Raw genomic sequence first — 24,242 nt, forward strand, 5'->3', positions numbered from 1 at the left:
AGTGCCACCGCCAACCAACACAACGCAACGCATTGCATCGGCGCACGGCACACAAGCAGCTAGCAGCTCGTACCCACCGGAATCACATCGCCCATCATGGCATGCGTACCGGCGACACGACCTGTGTCCTATCTATCGGAATGACGATGCAGGTTTCAAAGACATTCCGATTCCCCCTCGCTTTGGTGAGTGCCACTGCAGTGCGCCTCTCTCTCTCTCTCTCTCTCTCTCTCTCTCTCTCTCTCTCTCTCTCCGTCTACGGTTAAAAAAAAAGGTCCATTGTTCTTGTATAGATTCCAATACAGTACATCGTCGCCGATGGTTCTCTTCTTGGACAGTTTTGGGGCTGTGATCATCACGTTCACATAACTAGCGCTCTTTCCTTCTTTTGCTTCACAAGTTCTAACTGCCATCTCGAACATTGAAAAAAGACAGATGCTGTCCAGATCGCATGATTTATTTCCACCCTTTTGAAGACCTCCACACCCAAAGCAATCTACCTTTATTTCTTATATCTCGGTAAACAGCATACATGTTTACACACAGGCACACACACCAACTTCATATGTACGAGCATCTTCAAAAGATTTAACCGGCATATCTTGATGTTAATAAAGTTACACACACGTTAATAGACTACCACTAGAAAAATAATAGGGTTAATTTCTACAACAAGAAAAAAAAACAAGCAGTCGATTACTCATGTTCCTCTAGAAAGAAACTAACAAGCTATGCTCAGTTGACAGCTATTTAGCTAGATCATGTCCAGGCTAGGGCGCGAAGCCAGGGCCCGTGCAGCCGTGCTGGACACTATTACAAAAATAATTTGCAGCAACACCTCAATTTCTTTTTAGGGACGGACAAAAAAATCACCCGTTTCTATAAATAGAGCGCGGGTACTGTAGAAACGAACCGCGCCTAAACATGGAATTTGTAGGGGCGGCTCACCCCCACAGTCGCCCCTGAAAATGCGTGCGGTTTGTGCCCCTACAAACCGCATGCATTTTCAGGGGCGACTATGGGGATGAGCCGCCCCTACAAATAATTTTTTAATTTATTTGAAAAATTCATTTATTTCAAATGGGGATGCAAAATACTTCCAAACAACGTGCAATTTTTACTATAAGCACATACTGTCATGTAGAATTGTAAAAAAAATATGAAAAATACAATTCAACACGTTTAGTGTTAAAGAGTATTGAAAACACAAAGTTAGCCTTAAGTTGTATGGCATAGTAGTGTGACATAGGTATACATTGTTGTTTCAAAATACTTATTCATTATATGCTCTGAAATATGATTTTGATATTTTTCCTATGTTATACATATCATAATTTTCCTATGGTAAAAAATTTACAATTTTATCATGTGTTTTACTATTTTTTTGCATTAATTTAATTTTCTGAATAATTTGCAAAAATATTTGTTGGGGCGGGCCGGGCCGCCACCCGCCCCTACAAACCGATTTGTGGGGGCGGGCCGGACCCCCATCCGCCCCTACTAATACCCCCTATATATGCCCTCCACACCCTCCTCCTCTTCCTCTTCCGCGCAGCCGCCACCACCTCCTCCTCCTCGCCGACGCCCGGATCCGCCGCCACCTCCTCCTCGCCGCCGCCGCCGTCGCTACCTCCTCCTCCTTATCCTCCTCCGCGCCCTCCTTCTCGTCGCCGCAGCCGCCACCTCCTCCTCCGCTCCCTCCTCCTCTTCCTCCTCGCAGCCGCCACCTCCTCCTCCTCCTCCTCGCCGCCGCTGTTGCCGCCACCTCCTCCTCCCAGACACCGGGATCCACCGCCGCCCCGACCTCCGCGCAGCCGCCACCTCCTCCTCCTCGCCGCCGCCGCTGCTGCCACCTCCTCCTCGCCGACACTTCCTCCTCCATTGCCGCCGCCTCCTCCTCCGCCGCCGACTCCCGGATCCGCCGCCACCTCCTCCTCTACCGCCGCCCCGACCTCTGCCGCCGCCCCGACCTCCGCCGCCGCAACGCCTGGAGCTCGCCGAGGAGAAGAACCCGCGCCGTCGACGCCGCCACTGCCTCTCCTCGGCCGCGACTCGTCACAGCGCCGCCCTTGTTCCTCTCCAAGCCACACGGTAGGTGCCATTGCCTTCCCCTGTCTAGCCCCTTTCTTAGGGTTAGGGTTAGAACATGTACGATTAGGGTTAGGGTTAGAACCTGTACGGTTAGGGTTAGGGTAAGGGAATAGGGTTAGAACTTTTTTCATTTGAATGAGAATGGGAGTACATGAATTAGTGAACTTTTGTTACACTATGAATTTCGTTATTCATATTTACTCAATGTGAATACTGTTAGATGTTCCGTGGTGGCGGTCATGGTGGTGGTCGTGTGCTTATGGACGATTTTGTGGCTCAGTAGTCAGGCATACACTTCCATCAAGAGGTTGACTTACCACTGGGTGATCGAACGCTCAGATCAATTCCAAATGTTGTAAATTTTATTTGTTAGTTTCATATAGTTTTGCTCACATACAATGCAGCTTCAAATAATTCTAAATTTCCTCACATACAATGCAGCTTATCAATCTTGTCAGATGGCTTCAAGATGTTGTCCAAGGTTTGGGTGGTACTACTTTTGTGGCTCGACAAGAGCTTGTTTGGCAACCGGATGTCAAAATGGTACATATTTCTTTTCAAATACCTGTTCGACATATGGAGTGGTTCTCGATGGTACTAGGAGAGGATCCATCCTCCTCGATGATACCCATGATTTCAATTGCCGTAGTGGGTGGAGAGGCACCGATTTGGACAACTTATGAGAGGCTAGCGGTGGAGGCATGCCTGCAGAAGCTTAAGAATCATGGGTACTTTGTGCCCGACTTTTCATACACTACTACAAAATTTCATTAATCGAGGCGCTTTAAAATTGCCTCGGAGGCTGGCACATTAAAAAATCGCCTCGGTTAATACCTTCGATTAACTGAGGCGGTCATTTTTTTATTAACCGAGGCGGTTACGACAACCGCCTCATAAAATATATTAACCGAGGCGGTCATTGTTACGCAACCGCCTCGGTAAATCAAATCCAGCCTATTAGCCCATAAAGCCCAATTGGGAACACACTGCTATATAACTGCTTCAACCCTACCTCTACCTTCTCCCGTGACTTATCCTCTCACACCACAAGCGCCGCCTCTCTCTCTCTCTGTCGCGGGGATTTTCAGGGGTACCCACAGCCGGGTGGCGGAGCGCACCCGCCTATTCCCAGTGAGGGAGTACTCGGGGAAGTACTAGGCGATGGGGCTAGGTCTACGCTGAGATTGGGACTCAGGAACACACGATTTAGAGTGGTTCGGGCCGCCGGAGCGTAATACCCTACGTCCACTGGGAGATGTATTGTCTTGGTTGTGTGAATGAATCTATCCTCTGCTGGTCTTGGCTCTTACCCAGCCTGAGGTTTTCTAACGGCGCTCTCCCCTTTTATAGATCAAAGGGGGGTGGATACATAGAACGTTGATGCCCCGACAGGTGGGCCCAACGTGACTGTGGCTACAGTGATAGCGAATCTTTCCTTCGATATGCGTACTGCTGCTCTTCTGACACAGGGGGTCTTCTCTTGTCCCGTCAGCGAGGCGCCCGTTGGAGTAGCGTAGCTTGCGGCGTGGCCTGCTGAGGCTATTATGTAGCGTCATAATGGGTGAAGCCGAGCCGTCGTATCCGACTGTTACGGCAGACTGGCAGACGCGGCATGGGCGGCGCCATCGGCTCCACTGCCTTGGTAATACGCGATCAATAGTGCCCCCTGGTCAGTCAAACGCCTCGGCTTCCACTATATCAAAGTGGACGTCCACCTACCGCAATAAATGCGAAGGTAGGTGGACCTCAATATGGAGACCAAGGGCCTCATACACGTGTCGGCCCCGGACCACCCTGAGGCGGGGCGTCCAAACTTTCCCTTGGAGAGGGGTCCGGTTGCTATCCAGGACCCTATGAGGGGTCCGGAACCCCGCGGGGGTCCGGATTCCTTGGGAGGTCCGGAGCCCTGGCTGCTTGCGCTTGAGCGCCTGTTTTTCCTGGGACGTGGCGTTCCCAGACCTTCCCCGGCCGTGGAACAGGTCCGGACCTTTGTCGGGAGGACAGGACTTCGGACTGCAGGGGTCCGGCTGTTTGGTTGTAGTCAAGGATGACTACAAAGGCCCTTGCCTAGTCACAGCAAGAGGGGGTACCCCAGTCCTGGGGTACCGACAGTGGCCCCCGGGCCCACCTCGGGAGAGGTCCGAACCCGCGGGTGGGGCCACCACCGTGATGTGTTCCTACGCAACTTGATTGCGTTGGTGTGCTCTTGGAGAGAATGGGCATCCCGGACCCCTGAGGCCGGTATGCTTGTTGCCTGGTTTAGGTACTAGAGTGCTCTCCACGGGGCGACGAAGGTGTAGGCTTAGGGTACGGAACCAAGCTAAGCGGCTACACGGACTTCGGATCGCTCAGGGGGTAGCACTACTTCCCGGACCCGGCTTTTGTCGACCGTGGCGAGCGGTCTCCGCCGGAGCGGGCCACCGGAGTGGACTTGGAGCGACCGGGGCGAGCGGTCTCCGCCGGAGCGGGCCACCGGAGTGGACTTGGAGCGACCGTGGCGAGCGGTCTCCGCCGGAGCGGGCCACCGGAGTGGACTTGGAGCGACCGTGGCGAGCGGTCTCCGCCGGAGCGGGCCACCGGAGTGGACTTGGAGCGACCGGGGCGAGCGGTCTCCGCCGGAGCGGGCCACCGGAGTGGACTTGGAGCGACCGGGGCGAGCGGTCTCCGCCGGAGCGGGCCACCGGAGTGGACTTGGAGCGACCGGGGCGAGCGGTCTCCGCCGGAGCGGGCCACCGGAGTGGACTTGGAGCGACCGGGGCGAGCGGTCTCCGCCGGAGCGGGCCACCGGAGTGGACTTGGAGCGACCGGGGCGAGCGGTCTCCGCCGGAGCGGGCCACCGGAGTGGACTTGGAGCGACCGGGGCGAGCGGTCTCCGCCGGAGCGGGCCACCGGAGTGGACTTGGAGCGACCGGGGCGAGCGGTCTCCGCCGGAGCGGGCCACCGGAGTGGACTTGGAGCGACCGGGGCGAGCGGTCTCCGCCGGAGCGGGCCACCGGAGTGGACTTGGAGCGACCGGGGCGAGCGGTCTCCGCCGGAGCGGCCGTTGCTGACAATCCGATGAAGCATGTTACCGGACCTCATAGTAAGGTGCAAAGAAACCAAGCCTTATACTAGAAGAGAGCCCGGGACCTCTAAAGTCAGCAGTCCTGGATACTAGAGTACTTGTAACAGGGTAGTGAAGTACGTAAACTTAGGGTACATTACCAGGCTAAGCCACGCGGAGCTTCTCTACCCCAGGATACAAATACCACTTCTCCAGAGCAGGTCCCTAGGGGTCCGGACTGCCTTCCAGCTAGAAGGGGTGTCTTTACCTGACCACAAGCCAGCAACTCAACTTGGATTGTTAGCAACAATGGTAAAGACTCTGTTTGGGAGGAAGAAATGGTCAACCGAAAAAACAGCCATCCAGAATGAATGAATGTAACCGGGGTGGAGCCTAGATAAGGTCAAGAAAGAAAATCTCCTTTATCATTGTGGTTATCACGGTATACATCAGAGGTCGGGATTACGAGGTCGGACCTCCACCGCTCCGGACCGCTTTTGCCTGTTTGTGTGATAGGGCCAGAGGCCGGGTTTACAAGGCCGGACCTTAACCGCTCTGGACACACACATAGACACCACGCTATTATAAAGGAGAAATTCTCTTATTCCTTTCTTAGGAGTAACCTACGGCTGCATGCTATACAGCGTGTTCTTCGGAGGTGAAGGCACCTTGGACGTGCCTGAACCGCATCATCCAGGATCACCTCGGGAGCTCGGGGGGCCCCTCCTTGCCTAAGAGCTGTCACATGCTTACATGGCATGAGACAAATTCTTTGGCCTTGAATGGAAGAGGCCCCCTCCCCCTGCCGTCGCCGTTGCCGATGGAAACCAGAACCCTTGCGCAGCAGATGGACCGGTGCGACGCGTGGAGAAGTGCAGGTCGTTCGCCGACTTGTCCTTGGTGCTAGCGCCAAGGGCCCCCGCGCGAGGTGGCGGGGTCCTGCCTGCAGCAGCACCGAGCAACGCTGAGGTGGATCTCCGGTGCTGCTGCGGCAGGAGGTCTCAGTCAACTTCCTCCGGGATGGCTGTCGGCTCTAGGCTCCAAGTTGAGAGAAAGCCTTGAGCCGACGTCATGCCATCGCAGAGGGGGCGTGGCCGTTGCTTGAGAGAAAACCTTGAGTCGACGTAGGAGCGGCGGCGCGCAGCGGCGCCTCCGCTGCATGCTGCTACGCCGGCTCTGAGGTGTCGCGGTGGCGACACACAGCAGACGCCGCTGCCGTGCGCCGCCGCACCGAGGTCGTCGGAGTGCCGGTGCCATAGCATGCGGAGTGAGTGTGCCTTCCTTCATCTTCAAGTTTGCCGTTGCAGAGGGAGAACGCAGCCCAGAGGCCTGAAGATCCAGCCAACGCCTGTCTTCCCCACGGACGGCGCCAAAATGTCGCGGGGATTTTCAGGGGTACCCACAGCCGGGTGGCGGAGCGCACCCGCCTATTCCCAGTGAGGGAGTACTCGGGGAAGTACTAGGCGATGGGGCTAGGTCTACGCTGAGATTGGGACTCAGGAACACACGATTTAGAGTGGTTCGGGCCGCCGGAGCGTAATACCCTACGTCCACTGGGAGATGTATTGTCTTGGTTGTGTGAATGAATCTATCCTCTGCTGGTCTTGGCTCTTACCCAGCCTGAGGTTTTCTAACGGCGCTCTCCCCTTTTATAGATCAAAGGGGGGTGGATACATAGAACGTTGATGCCCCGACAGGTGGGCCCAACGTGACTGTGGCTACAGTGATAGCGAATCTTTCCTTCGATATGCGTACTGCTGCTCTTCTGACACAGGGGGTCTTCTCTTGTCCCGTCAGCGAGGCGCCCGTTGGAGTAGCGTAGCTTGCGGCGTGGCCTGCTGAGGCTATTATGTAGCGTCATAATGGGTGAAGCCGAGCCGTCGTATCCGACTGTTACGGCAGACTGGCAGACGCGGCATGGGCGGCGCCATCGGCTCCACTGCCTTGGTAATACGCGATCAATAGTGCCCCCTGGTCAGTCAAACGCCTCGGCTTCCACTATATCAAAGTGGACGTCCACCTACCGCAATAAATGCGAAGGTAGGTGGACCTCAATATGGAGACCAAGGGCCTCATACACGTGTCGGCCCCGGACCACCCTGAGGCGGGGCGTCCAAACTTTCCCTTGGAGAGGGGTCCGGTTGCTATCCAGGACCCTATGAGGGGTCCGGAACCCCGCGGGGGTCCGGATTCCTTGGGAGGTCCGGAGCCCTGGCTGCTTGCGCTTGAGCGCCTGTTTTTCCTGGGACGTGGCGTTCCCAGACCTTCCCCGGCCGTGGAACAGGTCCGGACCTTTGTCGGGAGGACAGGACTTCGGACTGCAGGGGTCCGGCTGTTTGGTTGTAGTCAAGGATGACTACAAAGGCCCTTGCCTAGTCACAGCAAGAGGGGGTACCCCAGTCCTGGGGTACCGACACTCTCTATCTCTGTTGTCGGTCGAAACCCACCGGCGAGCAGCGACAGGCAACACGAAGAGCCGGGAGGTTGCCGGGGCGCTGGCAGGCATTGCTCCCTCGTCGACGGCCCGCAATTCCAGCACACGCCACGGCTTGTGAAGACGCAGGGCGTGCCACCTGACCTATACCCGATCAGGAAGGTGCGGACGTGCTTGGGATGATTTGCCTGCATACACAAACACGTGGAAACATAAGTCCGAGCCGTGGTCGGCTCCCCGGGACGACTCTTGCATCGGCTTTAAAGAGCCGATCGAGTCCCGGTGTCAGATTGGATCTGCATCTATCCGGATATCGATAAATAAAGCAAATAAGTGTAAAGCTGCTTCAATTAAATCTAATTGATCTAATCCACAACGGTAAAGGCTTCACTGCTAGATCGGAACATCCTACACGTGATTGGGCCTAATAAACGTAACAGATATCTAAACCATAACCAAAATAGAGGCCTAAGAACTAGCAAGAGCCGATTCCTAGATCAATTCCCTGTTAAGACTAGAGCAGAGCATCTAACACGCCACAGGATCATCCAACCTGTTTGCAAGGCCTAACCTAGCAGATATTACGCCAACTCTTAAGAAAAAGAGAAAACCATAACAGATTAGATCTACCAGACGTAAAAGAAGCAGGGTGTTGCCTTTACGCAGCTAGCTCTATGCAACAAGAGCTAGTATCAGATGATGACATGATCGCATAAAGGCAACATGATGTTCGTAGATGATAAGCAACAAAGCACGATAGATCTATTAAAAGCCATGCTACGAATATCAAGATAACTAGTACTACTCGCCATAAAAACGCTTCAGTACGAGTAATACCAAGGTAAAGGGAAGAACAACGCTGCCCTGATCGCGAGAAGCGATCAGGGCAGCATGGCGCTTACTTGGATGAAACCCTAGGATTAGGGGTGGCGATGCGCCGAGATTGTTGTTTGTGAGACGTGATGACGTTTTTTTCATGAATAACATAGGGTACATATTTATAGTCCGGAGACTTGGGAAACAATCTAACTAATTTTGTCCCGATCGGACTCTATCTCTAATCTTGAACTAAATCTAAGATACATGGCCCATGTGGCCCAAATGCTCACGCAGGAGCCGATTCGCAAGCCTTCTTGTTCTCCTGCTTCAAGCCCATCTTGCTTTCGGCCCCTAAATTAATCCTGTTAATTTATGGCGATAACACATGCCCCCCTGGTTTTGGCAATGATAGTTCCAAAACCACTCTGTCGCCCCATCTTCCCGTTAATGCTCATTAAAACTGCTGCAACCACCAAGGAAGACGCAACGTCTCTGCAACTGGCTCCTCGTAGAATGTGAAACTGCCGATCCGCCTTCATCTTTTCACTATTTAACCTCACCCCGAATCGGCTTTTCTTCACAGCAAACTCCTTCTTCCTCCCAGAGCCAAATAGCGCAAAAACCCCACTCCTCTGCCAGCCATGGCGATTTCTTCTTCCTCTGGCTCCAACTCCTTCGGAGATTCCTCTTCCTCCTCTTCTCCCTCTTCTTCTTCTTCTCTTTCCGCCTCCTCCATCGACTCCATCCCGGAGAGTCGGGAGCCGACTCCCGAATGGGACCCAATAGCAGCCTACGAGGCACTGGCTCCTCTGCACTGGGATGCAGAGGAGTTCGACTTCGGGATTGCCTCCGAGGAGGACGAGCCCGAAACTGAAGGAGAAGAAAACCTCCAGTTCCTATTCCAAAAGGAACTGGAGAGCAGCGAAGACGACGTCTTCTCTTGGGAAGGAACCGACTCCTCCGAAGAGATCGACTCCTCCTCCAGCGACGACACGGCGGCAGGAGAAAACCCCCACCAATTCCAAAGCCCCCATGGAGGGGAGCGAAGAAGGAAGCAGCAGCGGCGGCGGACGAAGCAGCAGCAGTGCCGACGACGACGGCAACAACGGCAGCGACGACGACGATGACGACGACGGAGACGCACCGGCGCAAAGCACCAAGCGCCGTAGGCACTCAGACACCTACGATTGGTAGATGTAGGTAGCATCGTAGGGGTAGGATCACAAAGCCGAAGGATTAATTCCTTTGTAACAATCGGCTTTCCTTGTAATGACCTTTTATTAATGAAATCAAATTCCTTTAATTACTGTGTCCTCGTTTACTTTCCAAAAAGCCGATGGCAACGCATCAGGCTTCTATAAATATCCAAGAGCCGACGAAATTCAAACTAGAAGCAACCCGCATAAGAGTAGAGTGCCACTTCCACCTTGAACCGAACTCGAAACAAGCTCTCAAATCCGAGCGTAATTCGAAAACCCAGCTCTACAAATTCGAGCAAGAACTCTCCAAGCATCCGGAATTCGAATTAGAGCCCACAGCAACCAAACCCCGAGTCAACGGATCTGAGCCATGGCAGACTCTGCGGCTCAGACAACAAATCCTACTGTTGATGATGCAATCGTTGATGCGGCAATCTGCGGCCTGAAGGTAATATTCGACCTAATCCTTTAATTTCCCTCAGCTTATTAAGCCTCTAAACACTAAACTCTGAAACATGACACCATATGCATACTTCTGAATTTCTGAACTTCAGGTGTCAAACATCCTTCTGCCGGATCCCTCCAATCCAAAATCTTTATGTCTTGGCCCACGAACCTATGAAAATCCCATAGATTTGATCTCTTGTGAAGCAAATATGATCCCTTTCGTGAGTCAAAACATCGATTTGAACCTCTGGGCCGACTGCTTAAGAGCCTGGCCTAACCCTCCTGAGAGCTGGATTACATGGTACAACAGAGTAGCAAAAGCTTACATGCCCTTGTGGCAGGATTTGAACATAGCTGATGCACTTAGCTTATCATTATCTCCTCTTGACAAAGATGAGAATCTTCTGAAAACCATCGGCTATTTCTGGTCTGATGCTCTGAACTGTTTCCTCTTTGGTCATGGACCCATGACTCCCACTCTGCTAGATGTCACCATGATCACTGGCCTAGATATTGGATCTCCTAATCCAGCTGCCCACAAAATGACAGAAGTCCCCTTCAGACTTTCTTCCAAGGTCAACTGCACAAATTGGGGCACTTACATGAATCAGTACATGAAAACAAAAGGTCCAGTGACTGAGAAAGAACACACAGCCTTCTTAAATCTTCGGCTAGAGCACTTCATCTTCTGTGGCCCTTCTTTAGCTCCAACTAAGAACTATCTTCTCTTGGCCTATCACCTGGCCCATGGCAATCACATCGTCCTAGGCAAACTTTTTCTTGGAGAAACCTACAGATATCTCCATTTGATGACATCTAACTTGCTTAACAAAAAGAAACTGAGAACTGGAGGGCCTTGGTGGTTTATTCAATTGTGGACACAACTGTACTTTCAACACCAGATTTCGAACTTCCAAGGCCTAACCAAGAACTCTTTTCCTGATGAGAGTGGCAAACCAATTAGATGTACTAGCTATGGCCAAGCTTTATTTAGTCTTTCTGGCAGTAAACTGAATTCAGCAGATGCAACAAACTGGTTCAGAATCTTCTACAAGGGACTGGATAATCCACTCTATTTCCTATTCACTGAATCTGAATCCTTTGAGAACCCAACTGCCTTTAGACTAGATAATTTTGCCGATGATGACAGCACTCGGCATTTATACTCTTTAATGATCCGACCTGGTTTCCTTCCTGTTGGCATTAGCACCTCTAACAGAATTATCAAGCCAGGTTATGAATCTTACCAACCAGTCATAGCAGCTCGGCAATTTGGCCTAGGACAGGTCCCTCCCCACTTCCATATTCACCACTTGGTGGAGAGTAGAGCCGATCTGCCTGATGGTCTCACCAACTCAAGATGCTACAGCATGTTCGATGACCTCCACATTCCAATACCAGCCGATCTATCCTTTGATCCTTCATCGATCGATTTTAGCACATGGTGGGGAATGTGGAAAACACATGTATTCAGGAAAGCTCTAGGTCCTCGACTGCAACAAATTGATCCTGAATATGCAATCCCCGAGGAAGAGGTACTGAATTTATACATCCTTTCTAAGTCTCCATTCCTTTACTTGACTAATCCTGCTCACCCTGTTTGCAGCAACAAGATGGTCCAGAACTTATGACCAGCAACAGGGAGCCATTCCACTTTCTTCCAACTGCCACTGATGTACTCTTCTGCAAAGGATCGCCATCGATGAAGAAAGTGATAATGACCATTCAGCCAGACTTACTTCAGTCGGCTTCCAAACGAAGACAAGCTTCTGCAATTGTTGCTCCCCGAGTCTTAACCAAGAAAAGGAAGATGATCACGAGGCGCGTTATCAAGAAACCAGCACCAGCTTCCCCGAGTCCATCAGAGTCCAACACCAACCAGGTAATTCATCTTTCTAAAACTTCTTCTTTATTGCATACGCACATACTCTGGTTGACTGTAATTCTATTTTCAGGACATGGCTGAAGACATCTCCAACGCAGAAAGCCCAGTACAACACAAGATGACTGCAAATCCCAATGTACTGATAGAGGCAAGCAAGGGGCAAGCTGACACAGTCAATGTTCTTGATGATGACACAAGTTTTATTAGGACGATCGCTCTTGGACCGCCCAACGCTTCTTCTTCAGAACAGGTAACATTACAAGAACCAATTCTGAACCAGCCGATAGCTTCATAAATGCATCTTGTTCTAACTTCAGATATGTCCACAGGGCTTTGATATTTCAAGTTTGCTTTCCTTCGACCCGGTATCAATGGGTCTGACTGCCCCTGGAGCAAAAACACCATCTTTGCAGCAATCGGCTAATTTGGCACATCAGCTTCATCTCATCAAGGATCTACTATCTGCTCCATTCACTGCTCCAGTTGGTGATTCCAGCAAGATAAAGAATATCTTCGAGCAAATAGAATCCCAACTCCCGGAGCCATTGCAAATAAAGCTTTGGCCAGCCAGCAATCTTCCATTCTTCCAGATAGAAGTGAATAAAGCACAACAAAGAATAGAAGCACGTCACTCTCAAGCTTCTCTGAAAGCTGACATTGCTCAAAAGTGCAAGGCCCTCAACCAGAAGAAGGCAACTCTAGATATCAAAGCTGACGTGTCTGCCAACACGAACTGACTCGACCTCCTGAAGAAAGAACTGGCAGAACTCGAAGAAAAGGTTCATACTACCAAAAAAACTCATCCAGGTCGAGGAAACTTCCATCGCTAACTCCAAACAGGAAACCCAGGAAATAGCCGAGCAGATACAAGCGGAGTTTGCAGAGATAAGCACCTTGATTCGGCAGATAATAACAGGCGATGACAAGGATGATGAAGCAATCATAGCACGAGCAGACGTCGTCCGCACAGAAGCCATCCATGCCATAGAAGAATTCCTGAACCAATAGATAGGCTCCAGAAACAATTAGCACTGCTTGTTAATCCTGAAACTCGTAACTGTTTGAAACATCTTAAGTCGATGGTCGCACATCGGCTAACTTGCTTCTCATATGTATTTTTACTAGCCAACTCAACGTGTTGGCCTTCTCATTCATTTTTTTACCGGCCAACTCAATGTGTTGGCCTTTCTTACTTTTTTTACCGGCCAACTCAACGTGTTGGCCTTTCATGATTTTTTTCCTGGCCAACTCAACGTGTTGGCCCTTTACGCTACAGCCAGATGGGTCTCATCGGCTCTTGTTACTCGCTTTCCCACATGCTCGGGAAATACTTCTTGAGGTGTTGGCCACTGACCGCAACAGGAAACTTGACACCATCTAGCTCCTCAAGCATGTATGCATTCCCAGGCAAAACCTGATCAACCTTGTACGGCCCGTGCCAAGTTGGAGACCACTTGCCATACTTTTTATCTTTAGTTCCCAATGGCAATACTGCCTTCCAAACCAAATCTCCAACCTGGAAATTCTTTGGCTTGACCTTATTGTTGTACGCACGAGCAACTTTAGCCTTATTTTCCTTGATCTTCTCCAGCGACCAAAGCCTTAGCTCTGTCAGATCCTCCACATTATCGTTCATCAAGGCTGCATACTGTTCAGCAGATAGATTATTCTGAAACTCAACACGCCTTGATCCGGCCGTGATTTCCCATGGTAACACAGCGTCTTGGCCATAGACTAAATGGTACGGCGATGTCTTGGTGGACCCGTGACATGAAATACGATACGCCCACAAAGCTTCTGACAACACCTCATGCCAGCGCCTAGGATATTCATCGATCTTTCTCTTTATGAGCTTGATGAGGCTCTGGTTGGATGCTTCAGGCTCTCCATTAGCTTGGGCATAATATGGAGATGATCTGATCAGCTTAATCCCCATGTCATCAGCAAACTTCCTGAATTCCTCTGATATAAAGACCGATCCTCCATCGGTTGTAATGGTCTGAGGGATCCCAAATCTATGAATGATGTGCTCTTTGACAAAGCTGATCACATCTCTTGACGCTACTGATCTCATGGGCACTGCTTCTACCCATTTTGTGAAATAATCTGTAGCAGCTAAGACCCATTGGTGACCCTTGCTAGACGACGGGTTGATCTGACCAATCATGTCCATGGCCCAACCTCTGAATGGCCACGGTTTGATGATAGAATTCATTACTGATGCTGGCACTATCTGAATTTTGCTAAATCTCTGACATGCCTGATATCCTTTATAATATTTGAAGCAATCTTCAAGCATAGTGGGCCAGTAATAACCCGATCGCCTAATTAGCCACTTCATCTTGTGAGCCGATTGATGAGTACCACAGGCTCCTTCATGAACCTCATGCAAGAGCCGATTTGACTCTGAAGGTCCCAGACATTTAAGTAGTAATCCTTCCAAGGTCCTGTAGAACATGTCATTCCCTATCAGAACATACTTCATGGCCTTGGGTCTTATCCTTCTGGGTGCCCCCCGAGCCGAATCCTTCAAGTAATTGAACATATCGGCTCTCCAGTCTCCGGGTTCTAGAAACAGAACCTCAACATCTACTCCATCGGCTGTTTTCTTGTACCCAGAAGCCATCTGTGCCAAATTATTAGCCTCATTGTTCAGAGTTCTTCTTATCCTGTGGAAATTGATGTACCTGAATCGTGACATCAACTAACGGCACTGCATCCATATCGGAAAAAGAGCCTGGCTCTCACATCTATATTCTTCCGTGAGTTGAGAAATCACCAGCTTGGAATCTCCAAATATTTCCACCGCTTCTGCACCAGCTTCAAGGAGTAGTTCCATCCCTCTGCGAACGGCTTCATATTCCACCAAATTATTGGTGCATGGGGCAGTCATTCTGATGGAAAAAGAGTAAGTCACCCATCGAGGTGACACCAACAGAATTCCCACACCGCATCCATCATCACAAGCCGATCCGTCAAAAAACATAGCCCAAGCACGAATAAATAGTGCAGTAATATCAGTGCTGATCCTGTCTGCAACAAGATCCACCAGTGCCTGTCCTTTGACTGCTTTCGCAAGCTGGTATCGAATATCGAACTCTGACAATGCAAACATCCATTTTCCAAGCCGGCCTTTCAGAACAGGAGCCGACAGCATATGCTTTATGACATCCGATTTGCATATAACAATTGTTTCCGCCGAAAGCAAAATATGACGAAGCTTTGTACACGTAAAGAATAAGCAAAGGCAAAGCTTCTTGATTTCAGGGTACCTGGTCTCGGCATCTAGCATGCGCCTGCTGAGGTAGAAAACCACCCTCTTTTGGCCGTCGTGCTTCTGGATTAACACCGAAGCAATAGAAGTGTCACCCACGGACAGGTACACATAGAACGGTCTATCTTGCTGAGGAGGAACCAACACTGGAGGCTTTGATAAATATTCTTTAATTTCATCGAAAGCTTGCTGCTGTTCTGCCCCCCAGCGAAACTCATCATCGGATTTGATCTTCACTAAACCCATGAACGGTTCGATGCGCCCAGACAGATTAGAAATAAATCGTCTGACAAAGTTAATTTTACCGATGAGCTTCTGCAACTCTTTCTTTGTAGTAGGTGGCTTCATCGTCCTCACAGCTTCTTGACTCTTCAGGCCGATCTCGATTCCCCGTTCATGCACCAGGAATCCCAAAAATTGACCGGCCGACACACCAAAGGCACACTTCCTTGGGTTCATTTTGAGCCCAAACCTTCGAGTCCGCTCCAAAACTTGACGCAGATCTTCTAAATGCCCCCCCAGCTAATTTGGACTTGACCACAACATCATTAATATAAATTTCTACCAGTTTGCTGATGAGATCATGAAAAATGTAATTCATGGCACGCTGGTACGTTGCACCGGCATTTTTCAATCCAAAGGTCATAACCAAGTACTCGAACAAACTGACTGTGCCTGGAACTCTGAACGCGGTCTTATTCACGTCTTCTAGGGCCATGAAGATCTGATTGTAGCCTGCATTACTGTCCATAAAACTCATCATTTTGTGGCCGGCAGCTGCGTTGATCAATGTCTCTGCAACAGGCATCGGGTACTCATCTTTTGGCGTTGCTCTGTTGAGATCTCTAAAATCAACTTAGACACGCCATCGGTCATCCTTCTTTTGTACCGGTACCACGCTGGAGATCCATTCTGCATACCGGCACGGCCTGATGAACCCAGCATCCAACATCTTCTCCACTTCTTTCTTGACTTCTTCTAGGACTTCGGCCTTCATCTGGCGTGCTCGTTGCTGAAACGGCCGAAACCCTTTCTTGAGCGGGAGCCGATGCTCGATGATGCTTCTGTCTAGACCGGGCATCTCAGTGTAATCCCACGCGAAACAATCCCGGTACTCTTTCAGCAGTGCAACCATTTTCACACGCAAGACCGGATCCAACTTTTTGCTGATAAATGTCGGCCGTGGCTTATCCCCAAGACCGATGTCAACCTCTTCCAAATCATCAGCCGACGTGAACCCGTATCCTAGCTTGCCGTCGTCTGAAAAACCAGCTACGAACGCAGGCGAGTCCTCATTATCCACAAGATCAACGACAAACACAGGGAGATGACGAGGAAAATTATTTGGCCAACCGCATGGGCTGGAGCAGGCCATCGTATGTACATGATGTAACAATTCCGACCCCAAACAGGATTTTTCTATTTTTCGGGGCCGGTCGCTAGGACCGATCTCTCTATCTCTGTTACACCCCGTAGCATGCCAGGATGTGTTTACTCTGTGAGACCAGTGGATAAGACCAGCCTCAGTCCGTTTTTTGTCGCTTCGATCCGATCACAGTCTTCCAGGGAAATCCCTGAGATCAGCTCTTGTCCTTCTGCGTCCCAGGCATTCATATCTGCAAGCGAGACTTCGCTGGAATCGTCCGCAGGGACCACTTCCACTTCATCGCCATCCCATTGGACGAGATACTGATGCATTGTGGAAGGGATACAACAGTTGGCCTGCTCCAGCACTGCTAGATCGACTGCCTCCTTCTCCGTGATGCGTGATGAGTAGCATCGATTCTTGACCTCTCTGAAGCGCTGTATGTATTCTGACACAGTCTCTCCTTGCTTCTGCCTGACTTGGGCGAGGTCGGCGATCCCAGCTTTAGCAGCCTCTGAGTGATACTGGGTATGGAACTGATCTTCCAGCTGCCTCCAAGTTCTAATTGAATCTGGAGCCAATGACGCGTACCATCCAAAAGCTGGGCCTGTAAGAGATTGGCCGAAGAATCGGACCCTCAACGGATCCAATACTGAGATCATCCCAAGCTGCGTTTAGTATCGGCTTACATGCTCGATGGAGCTGGCTCCTTCTGACCCGTTGAACTTGGTGAACTCAGGGAGCCGATACTTGGGTGGCAATGGGATCAAGTCGTAGTCACTCGGATACGGCTTGGAATAGCCGATCGCTTTTCTCTTGGGCAGGATGCCAAACTGGTCTCTCAGTATTGCACTGACCTGCTCCACACTAAGAACTCCTGGGGCCGATGGCTCAACATTCGGCCCAGTAGCGTACTTTGCCAACCACGCTTGTTTCTCCGCGTCTGCTCCTGAAGCCCCTGGGTTTGCCAACTGCACCGAGCGTGTTGGATTGACGCTGTCAGGGATGTATGCGCACGTGTAGCCGTGCGGGACCTCCTTGGGTGGCTCGGTCAAGAACTGGCCTTCTCCAGGATCACCGCATTTCTTGTGGACAACGTAGATCGGCGAATTCTGCTGTATTGCTACCGCGAGCGAGTAGGACACTGGCGGCTTGGTTTGCAATGCAGCTTCCCCCCTGTGACTCCCCAGAGTTGGTCTCGATGGGGAGTACTGGTTCTTGATTACCTCATGGACAACGCGATGTGCCACACGCTCAAGCTCGTTCACCAGGCTTTCTGAGTGCCGATGGAGCATGTGAGTCACCATGTAGTTCATCTCCTGGCGTAGGGCCCTGGTGCGTTCCTCTGAAGGCACGGACAGATCAACGTTGTCGAGAGCGCCTTCTGGTGAGAACCCCTTCCACCTGATGCCATGGTTGCGGGTCCTCTCAAAAAAGCCGATAAGATCAGCTTCGAACTGAGCTTTGATCTCATCATGTTTTAGCTTGTGTTCTGGAGTCAGCTCTTCATACGTGATGGGCTTGGGAGCGGGTTCTTGATCTTGAGCTCCTGCCATCTCTGCGGTGGGTGTTGTTGTTGATGAAGGTCCCACCGGGTGTGCCATAATGTGTTGTCGGTCGAAACCCACCGGCGAGCAGCGACAGGCAACACGAAGAGCCGGGAGGTTGCCGGGGAGCAGAGCATCTAACACGCCACCGGATCATCCAACCTGTTTGTAAGGCTCAACCTAGCAGATATTACGCCAACTCTTAAGAAAAAGAGAAAACCATAACAGATTAGATCTACCAGATGTAAAAGAAGCAGGGTGTTGCCTTTACGCAGCTAGCTCTATGCAACAAGAGCTAGTATCAGATGATGACATGATCGCATAAAGGCAACATGATGTTCGTAGATGATAAGCAACAAAGCACGATAGATCTATTAAAAGCCATGCTACGAACATCAAGATAACTAGTACTACTCGCCATAAAAAACGCTTCAATACGAGTAATACCATGGTAAAGGTAAGAACAACGCTGCCCTGATCGCGAGAAGCGATCAGGGCAGCATGACGCTTACTTAGATGAAACCCTAGGATTAGGGGTGGCGATGCGCCGAGATTGTTGTTTGTGAGACGTGATGATGTTTTTTTTCATGAATAACATAGGGTACATATTTATAGTCCGGAGACTTGCGAAACAATCTAACCAATCTTGTCCCGATCAGACTCTATCTCTAATCTTGAACTAAATCTAAGATACATGTGGCGTGGCCCATAAATTAATCCTGTTAAATTATGGCAATAACACTCCCGCTCTCCCTGAGCCCTCCCTCTCTGTCGCCCCTCCATCTACCAGCGGCGAGTGGTGGGGGAGCGCGGGGCCCCTGCAGTGGCGCGGCGAGGTGCGGGGGCGCACGGCCCTTGCGGCGGTGCAGCGTGCGGGGGCACGCAGCCTCCCTGCTCCCTCCCCGCCTTCGAAAAGGCTGGCGGCCGCGGGTTCCCTCCTCCCTCCCCACTGCTCCTCGCCGACGGCCGGGGCCACGGCGTGCGGCGGGTGGACCCCGGCGGCGGCGGGGCATGGCGCGACGGCGCGAGGGGGCGGACCCCGGTGGCTACGCGCGGCGATGACCTCGGAGCCCACTGGATCCGGCTGCTCCGCGTGGTGACCGGCAGCCGGGGTGCCTAGATCCGGCGTCGAGCGGCGGCGGACGTGGCAGCGGGGCGTCGGAGGACGGCGGCGGCCGCCCGGATCCGGTGGCGGCGCACCGATGGGCTCGGCGGGCCTTGCCTTTTTTTATTTTTTTATTTGTTTAGCCGAGGCGGGCCCGTGTAACCGGCTCTGGAAATGCCTCTATTAACTGCAACGATAGCTCCGAGGCGGTTGGGCTACCCGCCTCGAAAAAGCCTTTTTGACTGCCTCGAAAAAGCCTTTCTGTAGTAGTGATATTTTCGAGTTAAGCAGCTACAGGCGAGAGAATCCAATGTTATTTTGACTACAGAGAGGCTTTGTCGTCTTAATCGACAAGACAGAGTATGAAATTTTCTTTTTAGTCATTTTTAACTTTAGTAATGTTGCATTATTCTTTCAACTTTCATAACGTTATTATCACCTTTTTGCAGGATCTCATTGATCATCAATATACCATTGCATCAGTTAGCTTTCGGAATATTCTGAATCAAGTCATGGACACCTTAGGTTTGACTTGCATGAGTGGAGAGCCATATTTTACAAGAGGTTGCAGGTTTTAAGCAAAGCTCTCCTTCTGCAGGGCAAGTAAGCCTAACACTCCATTGTTCGATATTTGTAGTTCTAGATGTGGCCACCAATGGGAAGCGGAGGAGAGTGCACTTGTTCGTGCACTAGTTTATTTTGATGAAGTTTAAGGGTGGACGATTGGAGACCGCAACTATCTTATCTATCTACGGATGCGAGCAATGCAGTAGTTACAAATTTGTAATATGCATGGATGTATAACTACTATTATCATTGAACAGCTTGTACTGCTAGTCCTTTATCTTCTAAAATTTTATTTGATTGCATTGTTATTTGAGTGTTGGATCAGGATGGGTCAATATAAACTTAGCTTGGTAGGTATATAAAGTGGAATTCAAATTTTAAAATACCGCGAAACAAATTAAAAACGAATTACTAATTTTGATGGGTCGGAAATTCATTTGCAGGGGCGGGCCACCCCCACCCGCCCCTGCAAATTCATTTTCAGGGGCGGGTCACCCTCTGCCCGCCCCTGAAAAGTTATTTACAGGGGTAGACAGGGCGGTGACCCGCCCCTGAAAATGGATTTGTAGGGGCGGGTGGGGAGGGGGTGGCCCGCCCCTGCAAATGTGTTTTTAGGGGCGGTTTCACTTTCCGCCCCTAAAAATAGGTATTTTTAACACCGAGAATTATCAACGGGCGCGCTACCGGTCCAAAAAAAATGTGTTTTTACCCGCCTCTACAAATGCTTTTCGTAGTAGTGGGATGTGCATAGCATGGGCCCACCTTAGTTCATGCAAGATAAAATGCACTCTGGTGTTTAGATCAAAAACAGTAGGATTAAGCATATTTCAGTCAATCTGGTATTATCCATTGATTTAGCTCGGTTTGGAGAGACTTTCTAGCTCCACTCCTGATCATGATCATGTCTAGATCTGAGGTCACGGGATCGATGGTACTACGTCATGCTAGGAACCGTTGAACAAATAGGCTGGGCGCGGCAGCTTGTGTTCTTGAAGCTGGCGCAAACTCTGATCGATCGAGCTAGCTAGCGGCCCATTGCAATGCAAGCTGCCAACGCTGCTGCACGATCAGGGGTGTATGGCCTAATGGCCGCAAGCTGGCGCACCCTGTTCCAAGATGGGCGTAGGTGCACCATGGAGAGATCCTGGAACTATCCAACGACCCATTCTGTGAGATGAGGAGCACCAAATGATCCGTGATTGCACCAATGGTTCTAGTGGGTCGAACCATTTAGCTTGCTATTGCTGGGCTCGTGCGTGCGCCACGCCTCCTCTGCTACACGCTGCCCGTACTGCCCCTGCTACAACTCCGACTCGTCTGTCTCTTCCTTCCTCGCCACGGCGTCGCCAGCCAGCGCCCGCACATGCTTGTCGAGCGGGTTGACGAGGAGCCGGACCTCGCGGTTGCAGACGGGGCCGAGCTCCCGCAGCAGGAGGCGCTGGTCGCGGGAGTCTGCAAGGACCATGCCACACCAGGGCACTGCCGACGGGAGGGGGCCGGCGTCGGGGATGACGCTCGCGACGGGCATGAACGGTGGCCGCGGGGAGAGGCACGGCGCCTCCGCGCCAGCGGCGGCACACGGCGGTGCAACGGATGACGTCGCGCGTCGCCAGCCTACTCCGTCTGTCCGTCACCGGCATTGGGCGCGTGCGCTTGCAGTAGAGTTGAAGCCGGGCACAGGGGACAGGGAGCGCTTGCGGCAGACGACAGACGGCGGCATAGCAAGGCGCGGCGTGGTAGTTGGCGAATCGGGCGCTGCGGTGGCAGAACGGGGAATAGGAATTTGGGGATCCAATTCTTGCGGCTGCGGCGGCGTTGTCGAGAGACGGTGGCCGAGCCAGAGGAGGCAGCGGCATCAGGTACGTCGAAGGGGTGGGTCGAACCCCCCGATCCCTTGGTTCAATGGTTTTTTAGGCTCTGATCCAATAGGGGTCCTTTATGGCTGTTTCGATGAGCTGGATCAGTGATCCATTGGTTCGATCCGCTCCACACCCATCTTTAACCCTGGTGATGCTGTTGACCTGACGGTGATTTATTTTTTTTCCTTCCCCTGCCCATGCTGGCCGGCCCCATCTCCACCCTGACGGCCTTTGCTCGTTTTTGTCCGTTGCCGTGTTCAAAAAGCTGCCATCTTTCCACGTTTGGGAGCTGACCCCAGCCCTTGCACGGAAAAGCTGCCTTTTCCCATGGCCGAAGTGGTTTTTACCGCGTCGCCTTCGGACTTTGAGTTTATTTAGGGCGCGTTTAGTTCCCAAAAATTTTCACCCAAAAATTTTAACATCCCCTTTAAACACATGTATGAAGCACTAAATATAATTAAATAACAAAACTAATTACACAGTTTGGATGTACATGACGAGACGAATCTTTTAAGCCTAATTAGTGCATGATTAGCCATAAGTGCTACAGTAACCCACATGTGCTAATGACGCGGTCAAATGCCTCAAAAGATTCGTCTCGTGGTTTCCAAGTGAGTTCTGAAATTAGTTTTTTAATTAGTGTCCGAAAAGTCCTCCCGATATCCGATCAAAGTGCTGATTTGACATCCAAAAATTTTTGGATGGGGAACTAAACACAGCCTATCAATGACAGTGGAGTGAGTCAGTGTCTAGGCTTCCTTACCCCTGTGGTAAATGCGCCAGGTGGTGCAGGCTGCCGCAGGCAGGCTTTGGCCGGGCGCATGGCATCCGATGCTTTCAAATTTGAACCAGCTCCACTTCAGTCGCTGGACCTGCATCGTTGCGCACGGTACATACGTGGCGCGTATCAGCACTGCACTCTACGTACAAAGTTTTTGTAGTAAACTAGTACGAACCTCACGTCAGCTCTTGCCGACAAGCATTGTACGTGTAGGATTGATTGTACCCTGCCATCTTGTGTCGAAGAATGATGAAGGCAAGATGCTACTATGAAGGAAGGACACGACGCTTGGCGCCGGTGAAAATGCACACCCTGGCGGCACGGTCCGAGGCCTCAGGCCCATGGTGAAAACCAGATGGATGGATAGACAGGTGGATGGAAATGGAACCCTTCCCGCCGCAGATTCGGCCCCGGACTCTCAAACCCTCCAAAACCGAACCCCTTCCCGCCAAAACTTGGCGCCAAAAAGGCGCCGCCGCCGGCCGGGGCACGTGCGGCGCCGCCAAGGTTGGTCAAACGCCCGCTCATTCCCAATGATGGCGTCCCCCCCCCCCCCCCCGCAGCTATCACCGACGCGTGGGCCACCCACCTAGTCAGGATCACGATGGGTGGGGTGGGGCTCTCTCTCCCGTATCTGTAGCGCCGCTGGCCGCGAGCACCGCCTGGAGCCGCCAGTGCGGTGGCCGGGCCCACGCGGCAGCAGGAGCGTGGGAGAGGAGCACCGGCGCGAGGGCGACGGAGCCCGAGGCGCTCGAGAAGCTACAAGAAAGGCACCCCACTGCGCAAGCCGCAAGCCCTCCTCGTTTGACGACAGGGTGCCTGCCGCCTGTATGATCTCTTGAGCATCCGAGGAGGAACAGGTGTATCCAATCCAACATGTACTCCACGCGCCCTGTTCCTCCTTGGGAATACGCGTTCCCTGTTCCGTCCAAGTGTCCACTGGTTGCAAATTTCTCTTTCTCTGCAGCAATGAACTGATGATGATGATGCCCGGTTGCCTACAGGTACAGTGGTATGAGTCAGCAGTGTCGTCGAGGGTGAAAGATGAGGCGCAGGTCGAAAGGACAAAGGAGCAGGCGTGTACCGTGCCTGCCCGGCTGGTGCAGCGGTTTGCTTGCCGTTTCTTGTTCGAGGGACCAGTGGATTGGCACGGTAGTAGTAGTACTACTTGTAGAGCAAGATCAGGGCGCGCGCGTCAAGACCTCGGAGTGCGCGGAGACAGTCCGGGGGCGCCGCCGTGCCCGTACGCGCGCGCCGCGTAAAAACGCTAGGAAATTGCCGTGCCGCTTGCGCCGCCGCGACCCCACCGGACGCCGCCGTATCGCCGGCCAATCACCCGTCCATGCGCGCCTGCCGCCGCCTTCCCCATCAGCTTTCCGCCGCCGATGGATGGGCATGGGCCTCGCCTCGCGGCTGCACCACCACCCCTGCGCAAAGGGGCAGCGGCCAACCGAGCCCTCCATCGCTCGTGCACGTCTCGACGGTCGCGGACACCGAGGGATTCCTAACCAGCATCCTTGTTCCTTGCCGGTGGAACCGAATCGCTCTGCCGGAAACACTGCCGCGGCATCGGCCAGCAGCGATGGCTGATTGGTTCCTCTCTTCTGCGGTCTGCCTCCCCGGCGACCTGCAGCGACGTTTTGTTGGCGTTCTGATGTGGCTGGCTGCCTCTGGGATTTTCAGCTGCGCCCTTATCGTCTGATGAAAGGAATCGATTCATCCGACAGCAGCCTTCAGTCTAAATCGTGCAGAGTTTCAGTACGATGGAGCATAATAATCGTGCAGACTTGGCTTACAGACTTGCAGTGCGTTCGCTTCTGCCGTA

Source organism: Panicum virgatum, chromosome 9K, assembly GCF_016808335.1.
Source record: "Panicum virgatum strain AP13 chromosome 9K, P.virgatum_v5, whole genome shotgun sequence".
NCBI lineage: Eukaryota > Viridiplantae > Streptophyta > Magnoliopsida > Poales > Poaceae > Panicum > Panicum virgatum.